This window comes from Zophobas morio, unplaced genomic scaffold (genome assembly GCF_036711695.1).
Source record: "Zophobas morio isolate AGI-343-1 ecotype UQ-CSIRO unplaced genomic scaffold, CSIRO_AGI_Zmor_V1 ptg000023l, whole genome shotgun sequence".
Classification (NCBI taxonomy): Eukaryota; Metazoa; Arthropoda; class Insecta; order Coleoptera; family Tenebrionidae; genus Zophobas; species Zophobas morio.
In genome coordinates this window covers 1,611,667-1,617,848 of record NW_026972128.1, presented here as the reverse complement: position 1 = coordinate 1,617,848, position 6,182 = coordinate 1,611,667, and the positions used below count along the sequence as shown (strand labels likewise).

Here is a 6,182-nt window from a genome sequence, read left to right as displayed (position 1 = left end):
TGTGTATTAGCATTATCAGGGTACTGTTTGTTTAATCTTTTTTATTGTTTGAACATTGCGAAAAAAAAATTAACCGACGAGGATGGGATTCGAACCCACGCGGGCAGAGCCCATTGGATTAGCAGTCCAACGCCTTAACCACTCGGCCACCTCGTCTTATACACAACTGCCGAGTGACTCGAAATTTATGCAACCAGGTAATACCCCTATTTAAATACACCGATTAACAACCACTGATAACAAAAACACTTGCAACAATCTGATAAAACGCATCTGCAATGCACGAAAAAACAACTTCGAAAAATGCTGCTTGCAAATGCGCAAAAGTCTTTGAGGTTGCTATAACAACCCCTACAGAAGTATACAACCACCGTCAGTTATTCACAATTCACGTTGTTTTCATGTTGTTGTGCGTGTTTATGTTACCCCATTTCCAACACCACGCCAGGCGATGTAAATTTTCACAAGGTATGAATTGAAAAAAAATTTTATTAAGATTCCTGAGTGGAAGGACGTTTCAGGTATGATTTTTTTGTGAGAGGGGGTTGAAATGTGTAATTTGTTATGGGTTCAAGTGGGTTATAATTGTTAATAAGGTGATAATTAAATGTATTGATTTTTATTCTTTAACTTGACACAGTTTAAGTGAAACTGGTTGACACCTTTATTTACGAGGTACGACTAAACTGTTTTGAAAACAAAAAAAATTGTAATCGCAAATGCCACTGAACACACTTTTTTAAATTCTTCCATTATAATAATTGCCAGTCAAACTAAGTAATGAACAAAATAAATACTGTCAATTTTATATACCAGGTACGTAAACGTGCAGAAAATAACACTTCGATTTTTTTTTAGTTTTTTTTCCGTATACCTCCTTAATATCTATTCTTATCGAAAATGTATTCGATGTGAATCTCTTTCTGATTGATATTATGATTGATGTTATGATTGTTTTTTCGATTATATGATGTATTCCGGAGCTCAAGCTCTACTATTAACTTGATAGTCACGATGAAAACTACAATTCACAAAATCTCTAACATCAAGAATCCAAATATAGGAATAAACAAACAAAACCCTACACGAACCAGTAACAACATTAATAAGTGTGTTTACAGAACTTTCAGCAATTGTTCTGAAAACAATATTCACATTTCATGCTATCGCCACATCTACCTACATGATTTGAGGTCTCCAACAACAAATAAAATTATAATGTGCCAAACATAATATCAATGCAAATGATCCAGATTATGTAAAGTCCAAGGTTTCAGGATGTCACAACTCACAAAAACGTGGAAATTTGGGAATAATTTTTTATTACAGTCGTGGTGTTTTTAGTAATTTATGCACCCAGACATCCCTGACCTAAATATAGGTCACCTCTTTTTTTACTTTGCACCTGAAATGCATTTACACAACGACTACATCGCGTGCAGAAATTATAGAAGAGTGGAGACGCAACGGTTTCGTTCACAAAGTAATAAAGCTAAAGTGAGAGCTTTTGCTGCTAAAGTGTCTGGTGGCAGTTTGGAAGCGATCCAGAATTGGAAAATGCGAAAACAACGCTATTTGTTTCCATTATCTACCGTATATAGAAATAATTTATCCGAAGTGCAGGCAACCGCTAAACAAAGATGAGCAAAATAAGAACCCAGTGGATTTGAAAATGTCACATAATTCAAAATAACGACCGCAGCGTCACCAATAAACTGTTCGTCACAACCATAAGAATACGACATTATAAAAGCAACTTTTCTTTGCAGAGCTGTAGTAAATGTGTTTATTTGGTTGCCTATACATAAACAATTTCGTCCCTTCTTAAAATAAAGTTTCTTCAATAAATTCTTTTTAAGTCGTACTTGCACTTGTTCTTATCCCTCCAGCTTACGATCGCGTGCTATGTCGTCTCCACTTTCATATAATCGACGCCTACTTTATGTCATGAAGCTTTTGCACGGAAAGCGTTCATTTTCAAAAGCTCGACTTTTCTCTTCTGTTGTTGTACATGACTGCCGTGTCTGTGCTTTATGAGTTATTGCAATGTTGTGTCGACTTTTAATTAGTCAAAATAAAAGTTTGGGTGTTGTTTTAGGGCGGGAATAAATCAGAAATGGTGAAAAGGGGACGACGTTAAAGAGGTCATAAATGAGGGGGTGGATTGTGACGACGTAAATAATAAAATGACTAGGTTGCTCATAATTGATGAAATTAATATTGGCGGTGTACGTCATTAATATGAAACTCGTTTCCAGTGTTTCATGTTTGCCGGTAATGATTCGGCTGATGATTATATATTTTTCTTTCTGTTTTGTTTGATAATTAAAAGGTAATTTAGCACTATTGTAGAATGCAAAAGGAAGATCACTGGCTTGTTATTCATTTTTTTTCTAGTTATAAATTTGAGTGGGTGGAACAACATACACGTATACTTTATCGTCAGCTTGTCTTAATTACTTATTTACATGCGTCTATAAAGTCTGGAATAAAGTCAACAACAACATCGGACATCTAAATTTGGCAAAAACGCTAGAAAAATTCGATTTAGTTTTATTTAAGCTACTTTAACACCCATTAATTCTGAAATTGTGTGATGACGTCATGTTATTCTCTTATTGATATTTATTTTTAATGGAGATATTACAACAGACAAAATTTTAGAAAATACATTTCAGCTTTTAAAGTGGAAATACTTTCAGAAAAACACACCAATAAAACGACCGAGTAGGCGTAAATGTATCCAGAAGGGTCCACTTGAGAATTTAGGGGGAGTAAAGTAGTCGTAACTTCAGCGGCCTTGAGTCCTTCCTCAGAGTGTTTCCCTGCGTCTTTCCATAGTTTATGCGTGTTTTTCATTCGTGTCTTTAAACCAGCCTATATTTACTCTGAAAAATATTTACGGACATGTATTTTTTCGAATGCCCCATTTTGGAATGCCAATGATACGCCACTCGTCAAAGCCTAAGTGATGAGTTGTAATGAAAATGTTCTTCTCATAGTATTTACACTCTAATAAGACTTTTAGGCATATATCTGTCTGCTTATTTCGATGCACACGTCAAAATATTTGAAACAAGTAGTAAAATTAAAATTTGGACGTTCTACTTGCCATTTGCCTACTATTGTTAGTTTGTTATTAAAAAGGTAAACTTTGGTAAACCTAAATGTAGAAAATTCCACTTTCAAAGGCTATATGCCTTTTGAAGAGTAGGTAAAAATATTTGTGCCTTATGACGTCATAGCTTGCCCCAATTCTGCAAAAAGTTGAAGAAGTAGGTGGAAGCTGGTGATTTTTGTAAAACACATTTTGTACAAAAAAATGTGAGATTACTAAGTATATCACACGGCAAAATAATATACACTTTTAAAAAAATATATTTTTGTACAAAATTTATGAGTTGGATCTAAAAACTTAAATAGTAACGATGCAAACAATATAAAAACAATAATAGAAAATTTGAAACAACACCAAACCCTGTATTTATATGCTATTTTATCTGCTTTCTTTCTTGCTCTCCACGAAGGAGACAAGAAATTAATTGTTCGAACAAAATTGGCATACCTATACATTCCTTTTTCTTAAATATTTCTAGACTCTCAAATATGTCTAAATATTCATTGTTGTTAACCGCTAATAAACTTCAATAAATATCTTCCATCCCGTCGTTCGTTTTAAAATATTTTTTATTAAATTTTTAATTTGTTATTATTTCATTAAAGTAAGAAATGGATGTGTGTGTAGCCAAAAAATATTCCTTACGTTATTTTTTTTTAAGTTTTTTTGTAAATCTTGTGTTGCAGCAGTATTAGGAGCCAACATTTTTCACAATATTTTTGACTTCTAATTTATATTTTAATACTATCAAACCAACTGCTTAAAATTTTACAAATTCGTAATTTTTTTATTCTGGTCAACGGCAAACTGACAAAAATTGTTCACATGCCATGAAAAATTTTTAAGATTTCATTCACATTCTTTTCAAGTCGACTCTTTTAATTACAAGGGAAAGTAATGCGTTACTCATTGCTTTTTCATGCTGCTGAAAAAAGTGGCCCTTGAAATGAAACATTTTTCATTTCGTACAAGATTTTTGCTAGTTCAATATTCGAATTGAGATTTTTTTATTTCTTTAACAATGTTTTCTTCCCGAGCTTCAGCTAAGGAAGTATTGTATTAAAGTTTATCAGACGACTAGCTACTTTCATGTTTTCTCGACGTATCTGACTGAAAGTACGAAAAAATAGGGCTTTCGTTTTCGTTTGTCTGACATCTATCTGTCTATGTCCATTTTCATCAGATAATCTCCGAAATTACGTGAAATCTTATATATATTCTAGGAACATCGTGTAGATAGTAAAACGCTAACCAAAATTTGGCTAATCATCACCACCAACAATTTGATGATCTCATCTTAAAAATTTTTACATTAAAATTATTTAAATGTTAATATACAATAACATATTCCTGCCCTTTTGGCATAGAAATATGTCGGCTTTGAGTTTTTCCCCTAAACATCCAAATTTTCGAAAAAAAAAAACACAAATTTTATGGTTACTTTTTCGACGTTTCATGACCCCTACAGTACGAAAAAAGTAGTCTCCCGTTTCCGTCTGTCTGTCTGTATCCATTTTAATTAAACACGTAATCTCTGAAATTGCTAGACCGATTGTTGTCAAATTTTGTACATATATATATTAGAAGTATCATGTAGATGATTAGATACTTACCAAAATTTTACTAATCATCTCCACCAACAATTTGATGACGTCATTTCAAAAAATGCTATGTTTATTTGATTTAACTGTTAAACAAAAATATACTCCTATAACTGTGTGGTTTACGAATCCGCTTTGAGCTTTTACCTAATTGTCCAAATGTTTGCAAAAACATAATGCACGGTATTATAGTAGTTTATCATTAGTGGAAAGCATCCCGGTTGTGGCCTAGTGGTCGAGCATGAGAAATACGGACCGGACATTATTGCGCGTTAAATTTTAGTCTTGGCTTTTCGTTTTTTTTTTTTTCTCTTTTTCTCTCGCATTGTGTATGATCTATATTTATGACATCATATTATCATAGCGATTTTTATTCAATGAAATTACCCCACTTTTTCGAAACGTGAGAATACGCCTCACTTTATTTAATAAAAATTATAATAATAATATTCAAAACATTTTGTTCGATTGTGACTGTATCAATAATTTTAGTCCCCTGTTTTAAGGCGACAAACTCATTTGCAGTATACAGTAGGTATGTTTAAAAGTATAATACATAAATAATATACATAATTTTCTTTAAATTCGGGATACACAGTATTGTTTGTTATGTTACCCTGTACGTATAAAAACTTATATGTACCCCAATGAAAAATTCAGAACTTCACAAAATTTATTACCACGATTTTTGTTGAAATACACAAAATACACATTTTTGTAGCTTATTAATAATCCACTAAAAAGAAAAATTAAATTTACGAAATCAAATTTTATAATTTGTCTAAGGAATCGGAGTTTTGTTTAATGGATTGTGCTTCAAGAACCAGGAAAGTGGTGCGTTTGGTATCCGCATACTGTTATGTCATATTCATAAGTGATCGAACAGAAGAAACCTAATTTCATTTATTTATTTATTTATTTATTTATTTATTTATTTATTTATTTATTTATTTATTTATTTATTTATTTATTTATTTATTTATTTATTTATTTATTTATTTATTTATTTATTTATTTATTTATTTATTTATTTATATTATTTAATTATTAAATTAAAATTCTAAATCATTATTTACTTCAATGTGCCACTGAGCAAAACATTTCAAAACGTGTTTAGTCTAAGATAACTTTCAAAAATCGGCTTTATTTTTCATCTGTAGTGAAATTAATTTTAAATGAATCCAGAGTAAAATATGCAGATTACACTTAATCATAGCTTTTGTAAAACCAGAAAATTGACAAAATCTGATTTATTCACTTGTTAAAAACTTGTAATTTGTAAACAAAGTGATGTAATTTAACACGTGATAAAAAAATTATGAAAAAATTGTGTGAAAAATAACTTCACTGTACACACTTAGTAATTCGCTGATGTCAAGCATCGGTTTTACAATTTTAGGTTATCGTACAAAAGGAATTATTTATTCTCAATGTTACCCCAGAAAGTAATTTAACATTAAAAA

The 6,182-nt window shown here is 31.2% G+C and overlaps 1 protein-coding gene and 1 non-coding gene across 2 annotated transcripts in view; one reads left to right on the top strand and one right to left on the bottom strand.

Annotated features, from left to right (window-relative positions):
- Positions 1-74: 74 nt before the first annotated feature.
- Positions 75-156, bottom strand: Trnas-gcu (transfer RNA serine (anticodon GCU)). The gene has a single exon. It is a non-coding gene; the product is annotated as a tRNA-Ser (tRNA).
- A 297-nt stretch (positions 157-453) lies between these two features.
- Positions 454-6,182, top strand: part of LOC135134390 (uncharacterized protein) — a 44,263-nt gene continuing 38,534 nt past the window's right edge. The window contains exon 1 of the mRNA XM_064063054.1: positions 454-468. The gene's annotated coding sequence lies outside the window, so the exon portion shown is untranslated. The remainder of the gene's footprint in view (positions 469-6,182) is intronic.